We start from the raw sequence: 17,084 nt of genomic DNA on the forward strand, positions 1-17,084 counted from the left end.
TGGAGTGTGCCTTTATCTAACCTAGGAAAGGGAGGTGAGAATATCTCCAGCAAGGGTTCTACTGACTCTCTCTTAAGTAACGAGAGTGGAGTTTGCAAGAATGGACACAGGTCAGCTCCCCTACCAGGTTGGTATCCAGGAAGCCCTGCAGTGGGGAAGGCTGTTCTAACCAGTCAACTGAAGAGATGCTGCAGGGAGGCTGGCCTAGCCAGTGCTGAAGGCTTGAGGAGAGCAGCTGTCATCAGCCAATTCTAGGTCTTATCACAAGGCCTTCCTGACAACCCCTACCCCGGAAATAATGGGCACTGATAGCAAGAGCTCAGCCCTGCCTCTCCAGCACCACAGCCTCAGGCCAGTTTCTCATTTGGAGGATGAAGGAAGAAGAAGAGGAAGAGGAAGAGGAAGAGGAAGAGGAAGAGGAAGAGGAAGAAGAAGAAGAAGAAGAAGAAGAAGAAGAAGAAGAAGAAGAAGAAGAAGAAGAAGAAGAAGAAGAAAGGAGGAGGAGGAAGAAGAGGAGGAGGAGGAGAAAAGGGGATCACTGGGTGTTGCTGCAGTTGGGAGGCAGAGACAGGTGAATCTCTGGGTTTGAGGCCAGCCTGGTCTATGGAGAGAGTTCTAGGACAGCCAGGGAAACATAGTGAAATCCTTTCTCAGGGTGTGGAGGGCAGGAGCAGAGGGAAACAAAGAAGAGGAGGAAAGAAAGGAAGTAAGAAAGACAGAAATAAACAAACCTGATAACTGTGGCCCTTCAGCTTGGTTGAATCACTTTAATAAATGATCCAGTCTCAAAGGCCAAGGCAAGAAACAGACAGGAGGTCAAGGGGGCCCTGGAACTGGCAGAGAAGCCATCAATGGCTACCAGAAAGAAACTGGGTTACCCTGTTTACAGGGAGTCTGTAGAGGGTAGTTTGACCCTTTGAGCACAGGACCTTGGGCTGAAAGGACTCCACCCTGGCCCGGTTTCAAAGTCACAAAGTGACAGTGAAAACCCTTTTATCAAAGTCTGGCTCAAGTCTTGCCAATCCACGTGGCTCCAGACAGCAGCCTGACCTTCTGACCCCAACTTTTCCTCTGTAAGCAGAGGACTGTAACCTCCTGTGCCTTTCCACTTGCTGTGGATGGGAGAAATGAAACCACACGCTTGCTAATTCCCTGTCGGGGCAAGCAGAGTGGACCTCCCTCCCAGTGCCCTTGAGTCCTGACTTTTCCTACCTCTAAATTGTCTGTCGGAGCCACTCCTTGTAAGCGGATGCCAGCTCTGGCTTTGCAGGCCGGTTTGGGAAAGGACAGGCCGATGGGTCAGAACTTCTAAGCCCAACCACCTGTTGGTTCAGCCTGTTTCTTGCCAGAGAATATGGCCAAGCTACTTCCGGGCCTGTGCCTGATGCTGCTGATAGTCTCGGCTATGGAGGAGAATGGGGTCCAGTCTGTGAGGACAGACCAGGGCCAGCCTCTCAAATAACCCTTCTTGTTTATCCAGGTGGAGTTTGGGAGTTACTGCTACAAAGCAACACACAGCCTTGCTCTGGGAAAGTCACATCTCCCTTCTAGGGGGTAAAGAAACACATCTGGTTCCTGTGATAAGTGTGTCCAGGAGTTAAAAGAGGTCACCAGCTGCCCCATTCTTTCAACACACGAATGTGAGGCGTGACTCTTCCCTTAGCCCTGGGTCAAGCTCTGTAGATACAACACCAAGAGGAAAGACATCATCCTCTATAGATAATGGATGAAATGTTTCAGAGCCCTGAGAATGTAACATTTGCAAAGCAAGCTGGAGAGTCACAGAGTGTTAAGGAGATGCGGTGAAAGAAACAACTGAGGTGTCAAGCAGGCTTGGGAAATGACGCCAACTCCCAAACAGAAGCGATATGGGCGTGCAAAGGCCCTGAGGCAGAGTGCATAGCATGGGAATTGCTCCTGGTGCACAAAGGGGGCTAGGCAAGGACGCAGGTGCAAGGCTGGGCAGCCGGGCAATTCCTGGGCAGTTGCAGCTTTTGTCTTCAGGGCAATGGGAAGCCATTGAAGGGATACAAAAATTGCTGTGAACAAGAATTAGGGAGAGGCAAGCTTAGAAGGTTCCTGGAGGATTCATAGTCAGGGTTTAGAAGGCTGGGTGAAGAGCTTGGATCTTTGCTAAGCAATTGCTTCTCTAGAAGCAGGAGCAAGAGAGGCAGTTAAGGCAAATGGCACACCAGAACAGATTGGTTTCTAAACAGCATGGGGGTGGGGACTCACACACTCATGCAGATAACACAAAGACACACACACACTGGGGTTGAGGAAGCACAGGAGAGTGCCCAGATCTAGAGCCATGGGAAGACCCAGTGCCAGGCTTGTCAGGACAGCGCACTATTGAGTGGGTCACAGACTGCTCCGTGCTAGAAAGCTCACTTTAACTAAACCCTGACCCTCCATCGTACTAGTTGTCTAGGTCTATGAGCTATGGCAGAAGTAGCCATTTGAGAGTCAGTGAGAAGGCTAACTTGTCCTCGTGGGCTCATATTGACACTTACAGAGGTATGGGATGGCCAGAGTTCTGTTACCCTAGCCCTCCTAACCCATAACTCTCCAAGAGAGACCCAGAAATCACTGAGTGTTTTTCTTCCCAGGGAGCAGACTACAGAAAGGGAGAACTTCCCCTCACCATCCGCTGCAGTGTAGCCATTCATGACCTTCCTGTGTGAGCTGTCACCCAGGTGAGGGCAGCTCCCAGATTCCATGTTCATTCCAGACCACTCCCTGGTCTCCTCCCTAACCTTTCCCATGTTCCTCTAGGCTTCTCCCACAGGAAACTGTGCCTGGCCCTTCATCTCTTCGTGCAATGTCCAAATAATCTAGTCAACAGCTGTAGCCATGTTCTTGGCACTGACTTAGGCTTGGTCCTCTCTTCCTGACAACCCAGGGATCCAGCATCTCCAGTGTGTGTGTCACCATGCTGCCACTGTAACAACACATACCAAAGTTACATCAGCTTATAAAGAGAAAAGCATTATCTGGCTCACGGCTTCGGAGGGTTCAGTTTGCAGTGCATCAGCCTCATTGATCTGATCCTGTGTTGAGGCAGAATGTTGTGTGAGGGACACAGAAAGATTGGTAGAGGAGAGCCTCTCAGCTCCTGGTATCTGAGGTAAAGGAAAAAGAGAAAGAGAAGGAGGAAGGGAAGGAAGAGGAAAGGTGCAGGGTTTAGGGAGGCACCTGGGTTCTCACGAGCTCTTTCAAGAACACTCCATGAACTTAAGGCTCTCACTAAGCTGCATCTCTTAAAGATCTTCCCACCTGTGCCACAGACTGGAGATCAAGCCTTTATCACTCAGGCCTTTGTGAGACATCTCACATGCAAGCTACAAGCACCATCTCTCCAAATACCCTACATCTTTCTCCACTTCAAAAACACTGGCCTCAGGTCACTTCCTCATCCAGAAAAAATCATGTTCCCCTCTCCTCCCTCCTCTCCCCTCCTCTCTCCTTCCCCCTCCTCTCCCCCTCCTCAGTTCCTCTCTTGCAGCCATCGCTCCTGTGCTAGGTCAGACCTTCCTGACACAAGTCTGGTTCTGCTGGCTCTGCGTCAGTCTTCCCGCCTCTACCTCTATGGACTCCTGTTTGATAAACGTAATGGTCACTTTTCTCATTGTTGTAACAAAATGCCTGACAGATGTCAGGCAAGACAGGAGGAGACTGGCACGGCAGCAGGAGCTGTGTGAGCATATCCACAGTCAGGAAGTAGAGGGAGTCACATGCTGGCACGTAGGTCTGACCTACCGTCTCCTTTTCATTCCATCCAGATCCCAGTCTGTGGGATGGCTCTGCCAACACTCAGGATGAGTCTTCCTTGGTTTGTTAAATCTTTCTGAAGACACCCTCCTAGACATACTCAGAGAGGTAGGTTTCCATGATCCCTCTACGTCTAAGTTGACAACGAGAGTAAACCATCACAGTGGACCGAGTTCCCACAATCCCTGTGAGTTTGGGGTACAAGTGCCAAACGTCATAGTTAGTGTTTATAACCCAGTGACCACCTCGTATTTCATCTCCTGAACCCCTCAATCACCTTTGTCATCACCCCCTTGCGGGTGGGTGCTGAGCTCCAACTCGAGAGCTCACCACCTCTTTCCGGGACCCTAACTTTGGCTCATATGACTTTCCGCATTGGAAACATCCTCATACCAGACTCCTACGGAGTTAAATCAAATATTGCCTTGTGGAAATTAAGGCTCTCAACCCTGGTGTCAGGAGACGCATGCTGCCTCTACTGTAGCCATGCCTCCCTGTTCAAAGGTGTTCAAAGGTTGACTGCCCTAATGGAAATGAGGCCTCCCTAGTCAGATTTGCCATATTAGTCTACTCACAGTGTGCCTTACAGGGTGACCCACTGACAACTTTCTCAATTTAAATTACCATTAACTATTGACTCATGTGTTGGTATTCTGTCTAAGCTCCACCCCACACTTACCTGGCCACAGCCAGGTATGCCCCGCCCCATAGACCTGGCCCAGTATAAAAGGGGCTACTTGCCCCTCTTCTCTCTCTCATCTCTCATCTCTCTCTCTCTCTCTCTCTCTCTCTCTCTCTCTCTCTCTCTGTCTTGCCTCTTGGCTCTCTCATCTCTCTGCCCCATGGGCTCTCCTCCCCTCCCCCCTCCATGTGGTCATGGCCGGCCTCCATTTCTCTATTCTCTACTCTCTCTCTCTCTCTCTCTCTCTCTCTCTCTCTCTCTCTCTGCCTCTCTAACTCCCATCCTCTACTCTGAATAAACTCTATTCTACACCATGTCTGTGTGCGTTGTGTGGTCCCTCAGGGGGAAGAGGTGCTTGGGCACGGTCCCGCCTGGGCACCCCCTTCCCCCACACTGCCGTGCCATACTCTCTAAATCCCCCATTTCTCTCTTTTTAATCCCCTTCATCATGAGCGCCTTGTGTGATCTTGTCCCTTAACAAACACTTTTTATCTTCATGTTGGGACACCTTCTGTTGTGTTTTGTAAAAAGATAAAGGAGAGAAGGGATATGTTTGGTGGAGGTGTAGTCAGGAATGGAGGAAGGAGGTGCCTCTGCAGCCACAAGACGGTATGGTATAGAAGAGTTTATCCAGGGCATGGGGAGGGAGCTAAGAGGGGAGTAGAGGCAGAGAAAGGCAGGGAGAGAGAGTAGAGAAGTAGAGGCCGGCCATGAGTGCGCGGAGGGAGGCTAGAGAACAGAGCAGGAGCAAGAAGGCAGAACAAGAGAGTGGAGGGACCAGCACCCCTTTTATGGTGAGTCAGGCACACCTGGTTGCCAGGTAACTGTGGGGCGGAGCTTAAACAAAATGCTAGCACCTTCTTTCTGGCTGTCTCTTCATCCAATGATTGCCAAGCTTAGCCAAAGATCCTTACCTGAGGTCATCAAAGGTTTGGGGGGTTGGTACTCTGAGCCCCAGTACCCTCAGGCTAGACCACATCTAGGCCACATATCAGCTTTGCCCTTAGCTCAAGAGAGAAAATAGTAGTCCTCCAGGCAAGCTGGCATAGATGAAAAAAATTTTTTTCTGAGTGGAAAAACCACCTCCATCCTATTAGTCAGGAGGGTTCATTGTTGACGACTTAACTGTAAGTGTGAAATATCACTCTTAGGTGCCGGTTTCTAAGATCTCTAATTAGGAGCACCCATCTTCCAGGAGCCTGGCTGGCCAGCTAGCCAAATGAGAACCTATGGCCACTGCCTCCAAAGCTTTTCTACTCTGCAAATCTGCAGGCATCTGTCTTCTCGTGCATACAAATGAAAGCAACAAGGAACAATATTGCCCTTTGGAGACAATGACAGTGGAAATCCAAGACATAAAGGCTCTCTAGTCAAGTCCTGAATAGCTTCCTATTCCTGCTTTCTCATACACAGAGAAACAGCCTGTGAATGCATACAGACAAACTCCTGCCTCACCCGAGTGCCTGGAGCCAGCTCGTGGGGAGACACACCTGTTTATCAATGTCTCCTTGCTTCATGCCCACAGGAGGAAAGCGCTGAAATAAAGCCTGAACGGAGCTCTTGAGCCAGGAGAAAGCTAACAACCCAGCAGGCGGCTCCATTCAGTCTGTGGAATAGCTTTTCCAGAGTCTGTAACACCCCAGCGGGGTCATGTTTGCTGGGCAGGGAAGGCTGACTTGAATCCACCTGCTCTCTTTGGCATCTTCTGCTACCAACTCCACCCCCATGCCCAAAATTCTGAGCTGCAGTTCAGGAAAACAAATAAGTATTTGGTGACTATTAATTCTAAGGAAGTCACAGGGGGTCTGCAGGGCAACTGCTACCAGAGCAGAGCAGTTTCCCTGTGATATAGGGACTTCTAGGGCAAAGCCTATACATCTGAGTGACATTAGATACCCAACAGGGACATGGGTAGTCAGGGGAAGGGCTCAGCAGACACTGTGGCCACAGGGGTCCTGCCCCTAGTTTGACTAGAAAAGACAATCTGTCTAGAGAATTCTCCTGCCTCCCAGCTGTCTGTAATAAGCATCTCTGTGATGATGCTGAAGTCAATCATCAGACCAGGGCCTAGTTCTATGACTACCATTTAAAGTACCACCCCCAATAATTTTCTCTTTCAGGCCTTTAAAGGTCTTAGATGTGGCAGGGGAGAGGTACCAGGTATAAAACAGTCCACTAAACATTTACATAGCCCCTGGAACATGTCACCTTCTGGATACTTTGTCAAAAACAAACAAAAACAAAAAACAAAAACTATTCACAGTTACTTCCCTCAGCGTAATTCAGAACTAAGTCAGAACCAAGGAAAGGCTGCACTGATTCAGCCCAGGGAGGCGGTTGACAAAACTGTCTGCTCCCAGATGAAGACAGGGAAGAGAGGAGGACAGCTGGTGTGCCCTCAGCCTCCTTCCTCCCCTCCCTCTTCATCAAGACCATTGGTGGATAATGATCACCTTCTGAATACAAAGACAGGACTGCTATCAGCAGAGAACACAACACGCATCAGTCCATTAGTGTCAGTGCTATGACACACTTTGGCTGGAAGAGAAGGGGGAAGATGACAGGCAGGTCCTCAGGCCATGGCTGCCAGACTCTGGATGCATCAGGCTCACTGGGAAAGTGTTTGTACAGTTATGACAATCTAGATGCCCAGAGCTGGCCTCAGTAGTATTCCTTGCCTCTCTGACTCATCTGAGTTGACACACTCACTCCTCCCTGTGTGTGTGTGTGTGTGTGCGCGCGCCTCTCCATCAACCTATGCTATATGACTTATTATTTTATGTGAGGTACATGATTGTGAAAATGGAGGCCAGAAGACAAACTCAGATGCTGTTCCTTAGGAGCCGACCACCATTTCCTCCTCCTCTAATTCCTCCTCCTCTTCTTCCTCCTCTTCTTCCTCCTCCTCTTCGGCCCCCTCTTTCCCCTCCTTCCTTCCCCTCCCCCCTCCTCCCTTCCCCTCTCCTCCCTTCCCCTCATCTCTTCCTCTTCCCCCCTCCTCCTTTTGACATAAAATTTCTCTGCTGGTCACAGGCCAGTCTCTGGTCCTTGGCCAGGAGCTTGCTGGTTAGGGCCAGGTTGGCCAGCAGCAAGCCCAAGGGATAGATTCCTGTCTCCCCAGTGCGGAGATTACCAACACATGCCACCACACCCAGGTCTGCAACTCAGTTTGAGCAATAAAAAGAGGTAGGCTTGTCACTGATTTTCTAGACTGGGCTTTGGACAAAGGTGTGACTTTTACCTTCCATGTTCGGAATGTGAACTTGTCTCGTGGAAACCAGCTGCCTTGTTTCCACTACCATCACACACAGATTCCCAGCAGGGGAGAGGCCTGGTGTTATTCATGTAGAATGTTTCCAGCCAGCCAGGCTCCCAGCCAGGTCTTGACTGGGAGTCATCTGCAGGCCTTATCCCAAGTCCTTAACTATGCATGGACAGTGAGCAAATAAAGCAGCTATTGTTTAAAGTGTAGCACCAGGGGCCACACAGCTTCACAACAGTGGGTGACTAGCATGGGATGACACCTGTGAATCAGGAGAGGACCTGGGTCAAGGATATGACCAGGACATCTGCATCTTCACAAACTCCCTGAGTCTGAGAGCTGAGGTTCAGGTGACTTTGGCCACGTGGCAGAGTCTGGGATACAGTAACCTGACCTGCAGCAGCCCATCAGGGATACCTCTGCTCAGGGAGATTGACCAGCTATAGAAAAATGGTCTCAGAAAGAACAGGGCTTAGGAGAGTTCTGTGTCTGGGGAGCTCAGAATGGAACAGAATGAGGAGAAATTAATCAGGGCCAGAAATATCTGAACAGGATCTGACCTTTGAGAACACACTGGGATTTTTGTGAATTGAAACGCAGGACTTTCCTAAATGCTCGTAAATATTTGTTGACAAGTTACATATGTGAGTATGCTGATCATTACTATGCAGGCAAAGCTACCCGTAGCATCCAAGAGAAGGGAAGGCTAGGGCTCTGCCGGTGGGGCTCTTTATGGCCATCTTCCTGGAAGAAGGGTGGAGGTTGGGTTGGGGACAAACATATTCAGGTGCAGAGTAGGAGCCAGGTGAGTGCATCTATAGGCTAGTCACTGTGTAGCAGTCACAAATGTCCTGCTGAGGAGGCGCCGGGCTTTCAACATCTCTCCCTGGAGAACATTAGCCCAGGCAGGAGGACCTTGACACGGGCCAAAGAGAATGACACCCAGGGCCAAGATGGTGGCCAACTGGGGACAGAAACTCCTGAGCATGGCATCAGGAGGCTTCTCCCTGCCCCTGTCTCCCTTCAAAGCCCAGCCCCCTTCATTCACAGGAAGGACTCCAGATATGTCCCACTCAGGGTGGTTTCTAGTGTCTCACTCTCTGAGGAACCTCTGGTCAGGGAGCAAGCTATTGAACTGGTCCCATCTGCTCTCTGCTCAAGACTGAATCAGAGAGAAGGACATTTTTGCCTATAGCAGGAAATGCCAGGTTGAGCAGCCGTAAAAACTCTCCCTTTGGTCAAGATAGGCAAAAAATAAGGGAGGATGGTGAATTTATTTCCTTAGCAAATAATTCTTCTTTCTCCCCGTCCCCGCTGCCTTTCTCTCTCTGCAGGCACCTGTGTGTCGTGCCACATTTGTGGAGGTCAGATGACAGCCCTGGCCGGCAGTCTTGTTTCTTATCTTGTTTGTTTCCAGGAGAGTCTCTTGGTCTCTGCTGTACCAGGCTAGCCGGCCTACCAGCTTTCCAGAACTCTTCTGTCTCTATTGGGATTACAGAGCTATGTTGTGTCCCTGGTGGTGGGTGCCGTGGTGGATCAGAACTCAGTTCCTCAAACTTGTGAACAGAGCAGGCGCTTTACCCACTCAGCCATCCCCTGGCCCTCCTTAATCACGCTTGGGATTTCACTAATTACTGATGATCTTGAATCAGTGTCTCAGCCTCTCTAGGCACCAGCCTCCCCATGCGTTACAATAAAATTCATGGCGTGTATGACTTATTCTGTGGATTTATAAAGATCGAGCAGCATAAATAATGTAGCTGCTGCAGTGCCAGGCAATGGTGATGGCACAGTAAATATTTGTTTCTTCTATTATGTGTAGGATTGGGACTATATATGCATGTATGTGCATTTAGATGTTTGAGTGGGTGTATGTCGCATGCATGCATGCATGCATGGGTGGACATGTAGGTGTGTGTCTGCATGCATATGAGGAGAAGGCAATCTTAATTGTCATTCCTTAGGGACTGGCAGAGATTTTTTTTAAGACAAGAGTCTTTCACTGGTCTGCAGGCAGTCAAGCCGGCTAGGCTAGTTGGCCAGAAAGGACCAGGGATCTGCCTGTCTCTACCTCTCCAACCCTAGGATGATCAGCACACATCACTATGCATGGATTTTTAATGGGGGTTCTGGGAATTAAACTCATGACCTCATGCCTCCAAGGCAAACAATTCACTGACTGAACAATCTAACTAAGCCCCAACTTGGCTTTAGTATACTAACGAACGCAGAACTAAGACAGAACCTCACATAATACATACCCACTGTGTACCATGTGCCTCCTAAGTAGGTCCATAGCACACCTTACCACAGACAGCAACCTAGCAGCTAGGTTTCTTTCCTGTGACTCCATCTGTGGTGCATCTGTCTAAACATTAAGTCATGGCTGGTGCAAGTTGCAAGATGGAGTCTATATGGTCAGAGAAACATATGTCCTTCTTCAGACAATTGCAGAATGCTTGGAAACAGAGTGTTCCAAGAGGCAAGAAATGGCCATTGATCTCAGCCCTGTGTCCGGAGAGTCCTGGTCAAACCCATTTAACTCTTTGAATAGGCTCAGATGGTAGATTCAGAAAACCAGATGCAGTTCTCTGGGCAGGAGAAACATCAAGGAAACAGCACAGATGCAGCTGCACTGAGTCTTTACCGTGCAACTCCAATCAGTTTCTGTTTCTTGTCTTACTTAATCTGCACAGCAGGCCTGTCATGGGGATCCCATTGCCGTCCTTGATCCAGAGACAAGGAGACAGCGTGGAAGACGTAAAGCAACATGAACAAGGTCAGTTAGCTGCCAAGTATTAGAGCAAGAACCAAAATCTGGGTGCAAAGAGATACTTGCTAGGGGTCTTCTTTGGGAAGGCGGTGTGGCCTCTTCTGCCCATGAAGAGGTCCTGCTTCTCATGGTCTCACCGTACACATTCCCACACCCACCAGCCATGCCAAACCCGGCCTGTGGAGGGCTGAGGTACTGCACTCACTCCCACCCTCTCTTCAACACCACCATACCAAGCTATTTATCAAAGATGGGTAAAAACTACATACTTCACCCCAGCAAAATTTAAGGGGAAAACAAACAAGTGGTTTTTTTTCTTGTTTCTTGCAGTTTTTTTGTTTGTTTTATTTTCTCCTGTGAATATGCCATTTCTCTTGTCCCTGCTTTCTGTACCATTAGATTAGATTTCTGTCTGTGATAAAAGGAGGAGCCTTGTGGCTGCTCTATCTCAGGACTAGCACAGAAGATGAGCTAGGCTGGCTAGAGTCACATCTGGCTACCATTGCTAGCAACCCCATTAAATATTTGCAAAGTGCCCTGGAATGGGTGCCCTGGACTAGAAGGTCAAGAGAGCTGGAGTGGGTTTCCTGTCACAAGGAAGCACACATGCAAATGTCCACCTGAAAGGCAAATTAGCCCGAAGCCTCGCCCACACAGGTGCATTCAGACAAACTCAGCCTCCAAGGCAAGGTCCTCACCCTTGAGTGTATCTCACTGTCATGAACTGGCTTGGTGAGGCACGGGTTGTTAAGTCTAGAGCTCAGTTTGGGAGCCAGTGTATGCATACACCTCCCGACAGCACTTAGATATTCAACCTAGACTCACACGGGTGTACATCCAGATGTGCGCCATCAGACGTAAACTCTCTCTGCCTGCCTCTTCCATATCCGCTGGCCGCGTGTTCCCTGTGACCCTTGGAACGCCAGCCCCTCCCTTCTGCATTCTTTTCTTTTTCCAGCCTGTGGACTCCTGCCTCTGGACAGGGAAAGTAGAGCCACAACTGAAGCTAAAAGCAGGAAGTCCTCTGTGTGGACAGGCAACATGCTCGCTTGGTGACAGCCAGGAGACAAGTGGAGTCCCAGTGAACGTGGGACAAGAGATTCTGCCAGTCTGCCTTAAGCACAGCTCTGGCCCTCTCTTCATGACTGTCACCTCAGCGCCAGCTCTTAGCTCTTCTCCGCCTTTCCAGTGAAGCCTTCTCTGCCCTCTCCTACTGCCCCAAACTCCATTACTAGACAAATGAGAACTTTGCTAGAGATGATCAGGTCTTTGCATAATTTTTCTCCATATATTTTAAATTTTTCTATTTAAAGTTTTTTTTCCCCACACAATATATTTTGACCATGTTTTTAATCCCTTCCCCAACTCCTCCCAGATCCTCTTTACCTCTCTATTTCTTTGTGTATTGAAGGTAGAGTCTGGTCTAGTTTAGTTGTGTTTCTAAATGTGTGTCTGTAAGAGCTGAGATCACATGGGTTTTCTCACAGTTAGAAGCCCACTTGGCTAAAACTTGCTCAAAGTTGGGAGCATTCCTTCAGCATTATTCAAACTCTTTTTCATGGTGGCACACTTAAGTTCCAAGAAGGAAAGGTGTGTTTTGGCCCGTGCCACAGCTGCTCATAGTGCCACCAGATTGTGAATCCCTCAGTGGGCTGGTGTGTCAGAGCTCTCATGACATAGTTACCTGTCTGTGATTACATACTCTAGCTTGACACTAAGACTCTTCTTGGGAGTTTTTGGGCATTGCAAATTTAAGCCATCATACCAATTACCCTAACAGCAGCACTTCAATACCAACTCACTCGTACATTAAGTAAGCTGATACAGCCTTGTACCAGGATACACTGGAACAATCAGAAATATCACACACACACACACACACACACACACACACACACACACACACAGAGAGAGAGAGAGAGAGAGAGAGAGAGAGCAGGGAAGGGCCAGTGAGGTGACATTGTGATGGATATCTAGACTGTGTGTCCTCTATCGAGATCCCAGCATCTCCTACAATCTCTGCACTATTAAGTGGCTGTGACAGTCACTCAGTACTACCTGATGTAAACCGTCATTTATTCCAAGTAGAGGATGTACTAGCTTCTTTTGTTCCTGCTATGACAAAAGCAGCTTAAGGAAGAAAAGTGACAGTATATAGGCCATAGGGATGGTGAAGGCATACTGGGAGAATATGAGGCAGCTGATCACTTTGTGCCCAAATTTGGAAGCAGAGAGAGATGAATACTGCTTAGTGTACTTCCTCTATTTTATTCTGTACAGGACCCCAGTTAATAGGATGATACTGCTTCATCTTACCTTAGTTCTCTCTGAAAACATCCTTACAGAGAAACCTAGGTGCTTCTTGCTGTAGTTGGTTGGTTGGTGTTTTTGAGACAGGGTTTCTCTGTGTAGCCCTGGCTCTCCTGGAACTCACTCTGTAGACCTGGCTGGCCTTGAACTCAGAGATCTGCCTGCCTCAGCTTCCTAATTGCTGGGGTTAAAGGCATATACCATCACCTCCTGGAAAGTCTAGGTGGTTTTAAATCCCAACCTACTGATATCAAAATTAATTATTCAGAGAATTATCAATGAGACTGTCGTAATTTTGTGTTGCTGTAACTGCCCGCAGTTACATCGAACGGGCTACCTGGAAGGAAAGCTGGGGATAGAATGGGTTTGTGAGAGAGAATATGGAGCCAAGACAAAAGGTTTTCTGATTAAGGCTCAAAGTTTAGTGAGGGTCTCCAAATATATAGGGGGGGAAAGGATGCTTCCCCCAAAGGCTGGAAACTCTTCAGCAGAACAGGTTCAGGTTGCTCAGCAGGTGGCTAGTGCCTCTCAGGAACCTGCAGGTCCTTGAAGAACAATGGGCTTCACTTTGGTCTGAGGGCTCCAACCTAGGTGCAGGGGATTATGGCTGACACAGGAGTTCCCACTCAAAGACTGGGGTCAATGTCAAGCTCCAGCCAGGTGGAATGGCACCCCAATATGGCTCTCTACATGTTGATGTGATAAAAATAAAATTCTTTGAAAACAGCAACTTAAAGAAACAAAAATTTTATTCTGGCCCATTCTAGTTTGAATATGCTTGGGGTTAGAGAGATGGTTCAGTGGTTAAGAGCACTGTACTATTCTTCCAAAGGTCTTGAGTTCAAATCCCAGCAACTACATGGTGACTCACAACCATCTATAACAAGATCTGACTCCCTTTTCTGGAGTGTCTGAAGACAGCTATAGTGTACTTACATATAATAAATAAGTAACTCTTTAAGAATATGTTTGGCGCAGGGAGTGGCACTATTAGGAGGTGTGGCCTTGTTGGAGTAAGTATGCCTTGATGGAGGAGCTGTGTCATTGTGGCTTTGAGACTCCTATGCTCAAGCTCTGTCCAATGTGGAAGGAGCGCTTCCTCCTACCAGCCTATGAACGAGAGTCCCTGCTGCCTTCAGATCAGTGTAGAACACTCAGCTCCTTCTCCAGCACCACATCTGGATGCATGCTCCCATGTTCCCACCATGAAGATAATGGACCGAACATCTGAATCTGTAAGCCAGCCCCAATTAAATGTTTTTCCTTATAACAGTTGCCTTGGTCATAGTATCTCCTCACAGCAATGAAACCCTAACTAAGCTACCCATGGTTCAAGTCATGGCCCATCATTCCAAAGGCATCATGGTAACTGGAACTAGAAACAGCTGGGCACATTGCACCCACCATTAGGAAACAGAGAAGGCTGAATGAAAGTGGCTGCTGCTTGGCTCCCCTCTCCCACTTACGTCGTCTGTCTGGGATGCTAGCCAAGGGAATGGTGCTGCCCGCAGTGGTGGGGCTTTGTTTGGGGTTTTTTGGTTCTTTAGTTTTGTTTTGTTTTGTTTTGCTTTGATTTGGATTTTTTTTTTTTTGCCTCAATTAGCAATTACCAATCAGGGTAATCCCCATCCCCAGGCTTGTACAGGGTCTATCCCTCAAATGATTTTAGATCCTGTTAAGATGATAATTAACACTAACCATTACAGAGAACAGTATTTTTCTCATCTCTTGTTCCAACCACTAAGACATTACCCAACCCTCTCACTGATTTTGAGTACATCACTCCTGCTTTCTCCAAGTCTGGAAGAAATGATTCCAGTGTTTCTTACCAGTATTAGCACACTCACCAGGGATGCATCAAGACCAGAAAGTTTGGAACTCAGAAATGCTCTCCTGTTGAGTTACAATTACATCAATATCCCTGCTCTTTAACAAGACCCAACCTCACAGCATAAAGCTTTAGACCTCTTAGATTATCCTCTTCCCTACAACACTGGGAAGTGAGGGAAAGAGGCTGAAGTTCCAGGAGAATTTCCAGGAAGTATCTGAAATCATTCACAGTTGGGTTCACTCTCTGTGGGGACACCCAGGGTAGCAAGCCCTCAAACTAGAACCTGAGGACTGCTGGGGTACCAAAGATATTTTTTTCAGGGACCCAAACTATTTTCCTAATCATACCATGATGTCATTTGACCTCTTCACTGGGTCAACAGTTGTATCAATGCCACAAAATTGATGACCAATAAAATTCCTAGCTCCTTCCCATGAATCTAGGCAGAGGCATCAAACCGGACCTATAATTATTGTCTTTCACACTCACATGCTTGTCAGTTTTACTGAAGAACCTCCTCAGAGAAGCAATGATCTTATTACTATTAAGTCTCAACACTGAGCAAAGAGCTCTTCAACATTTGCTGTGACAGAAGGGTCTGCACAAAGCATTTCTGAAGCATGCCCAAGTATCGTGTTTATCTTAACGAAAAGCACTTTTTTTTTTGAGCCATATGCTGAACTAGCCACTTTTCTCATGAAACATTATTTTTTCTTGAATGAAAATTGACAGGCAAACTGTGATTATTTAGACCTGATTGTTGGGAATAGTTTTCCCAGAAATGAACAAAATAGGCTTGTCATTGCAAGGAAGTAAGCTGATAATATTTACTGCTAACCACAGATAGTTTTTTCAATGAATATTAGAATTTTCAGGGAAGCATGTCTCTTTCACCATCAACTTGACAGTTTGCTAATCTCTAAAGATTCTTTTCAGATGTTAATACATGTAATTTTGATATTGCATAATAAAATGGATCAACACTAGGAGACGTTCAGAATTCAGATAACTGATAGTTTCTAAATGGACATTCAAACAATGGTACAATACAAAATTAGACATGTGTGAAACCCAGACAGAGCTCAAAATATAGCAAGAGACTTCAATTCAAAATAGTTTAGAAAAGAGCTCTATGGTATGGTTTCAAATGCTGTATTGCAAAGTTTGAGTATAGTAGTGTCTTAGTTGGGGTTTCTGTTGCTGTGAAGAGATACCATGATCACCACAATTCTTACAAAGGAAAACATTTCATTGGAGCTAGCTCAGTTTCAGAGGTTTAGTTCATTATCATCACAGTGGGAAGCATTGCAGTGCGCAAGCAGTCATGGTGCTAGAGAGGTACCTCAGAGACTTCTACATCTGGGTCCGCAGGCAGCAGGAAGAGAGAGTGAGCCGCTGGGCTTGGCTTGAGTTTCTGAAACCTTGGGAGCCTGCCCCTGGTGAGGTACTTACTCTAACAAGGCCACGCCTACTCCAACAAGGTCATACCTCCTAATAGTTCCACTCCTTATGGACATATGGGGGCCATTTTCATTCAAACTACCATGAGTAGCAAATGAAAATATCCACATTTATCTGAAAAGGCTTTCAAATACACTTCTACTTTACAATTCTTTTTTTTTCATTTTCTTTTTCTTTTTTTTGGCTTTTTGGCTTTTTTTTTTTTTTTTTGAGACAGGGTTTCTCTGTATAGCCCTGGCTGTCCTGGAACTCACTCTGTAGACCAGGCTGGCCTCGAACTCAGAAATCCGCCTGCCTCTGCCTCCCAGTGCTGGGATTACAGACGCGCGCCACCACCACCCGGCTTACTTTACAATTCTTTATGAAGTTGAATTTTCATGTATTTTAACCAAATTATATACCACAACATATTGAATACAGAAGCAAGTGTTAGGATCCAGTTATCTTTTATTAAAGTATATACCCGGTTGGAGAGGGGGCTCAGCAGTTAAGAACACTCGCTATTCTTTCAAAGGACCCCAGCATCCATATAGGATCTCATAGGCACCTGCAAATCCAGCTCCAGGGGATTCAATACCATCTTCTGACCTTTACAGTCTCCTGCACAGATAGCATTCACTCAAAGACACACAGAGGCATATCAATAACAATAACAATAACAATAATAAAATATATAGTAATATATATTAGAGAACAGTTCAGTAGTTCTCTTTTAAAAAATAATTATTTTACTAAATTTTTTTTTAACATATGGATACTTAGCTGTGAATCTACCCAACTAGATGGTAGATTTGTAAACTGAAACTACAGATTCTGTAATCATTTTTGGAAGAAATAAAATCTAAATATAGCAACATACCATATTCATTGATTATAAAGTTCAATTATCAGTGACAGATTCATTCTTGCCAAAGTGATGTATAGATTTAACACAATCTTAAGCAGAATCCCAGCAGGATTCTTCACAAGGGAGTTGATTCTAAAGGTTATATTG

The sequence above is a fragment of the Apodemus sylvaticus genome, chromosome 7, assembly GCF_947179515.1.
Source record: "Apodemus sylvaticus chromosome 7, mApoSyl1.1, whole genome shotgun sequence".
NCBI lineage: Eukaryota > Metazoa > Chordata > Mammalia > Rodentia > Muridae > Apodemus > Apodemus sylvaticus.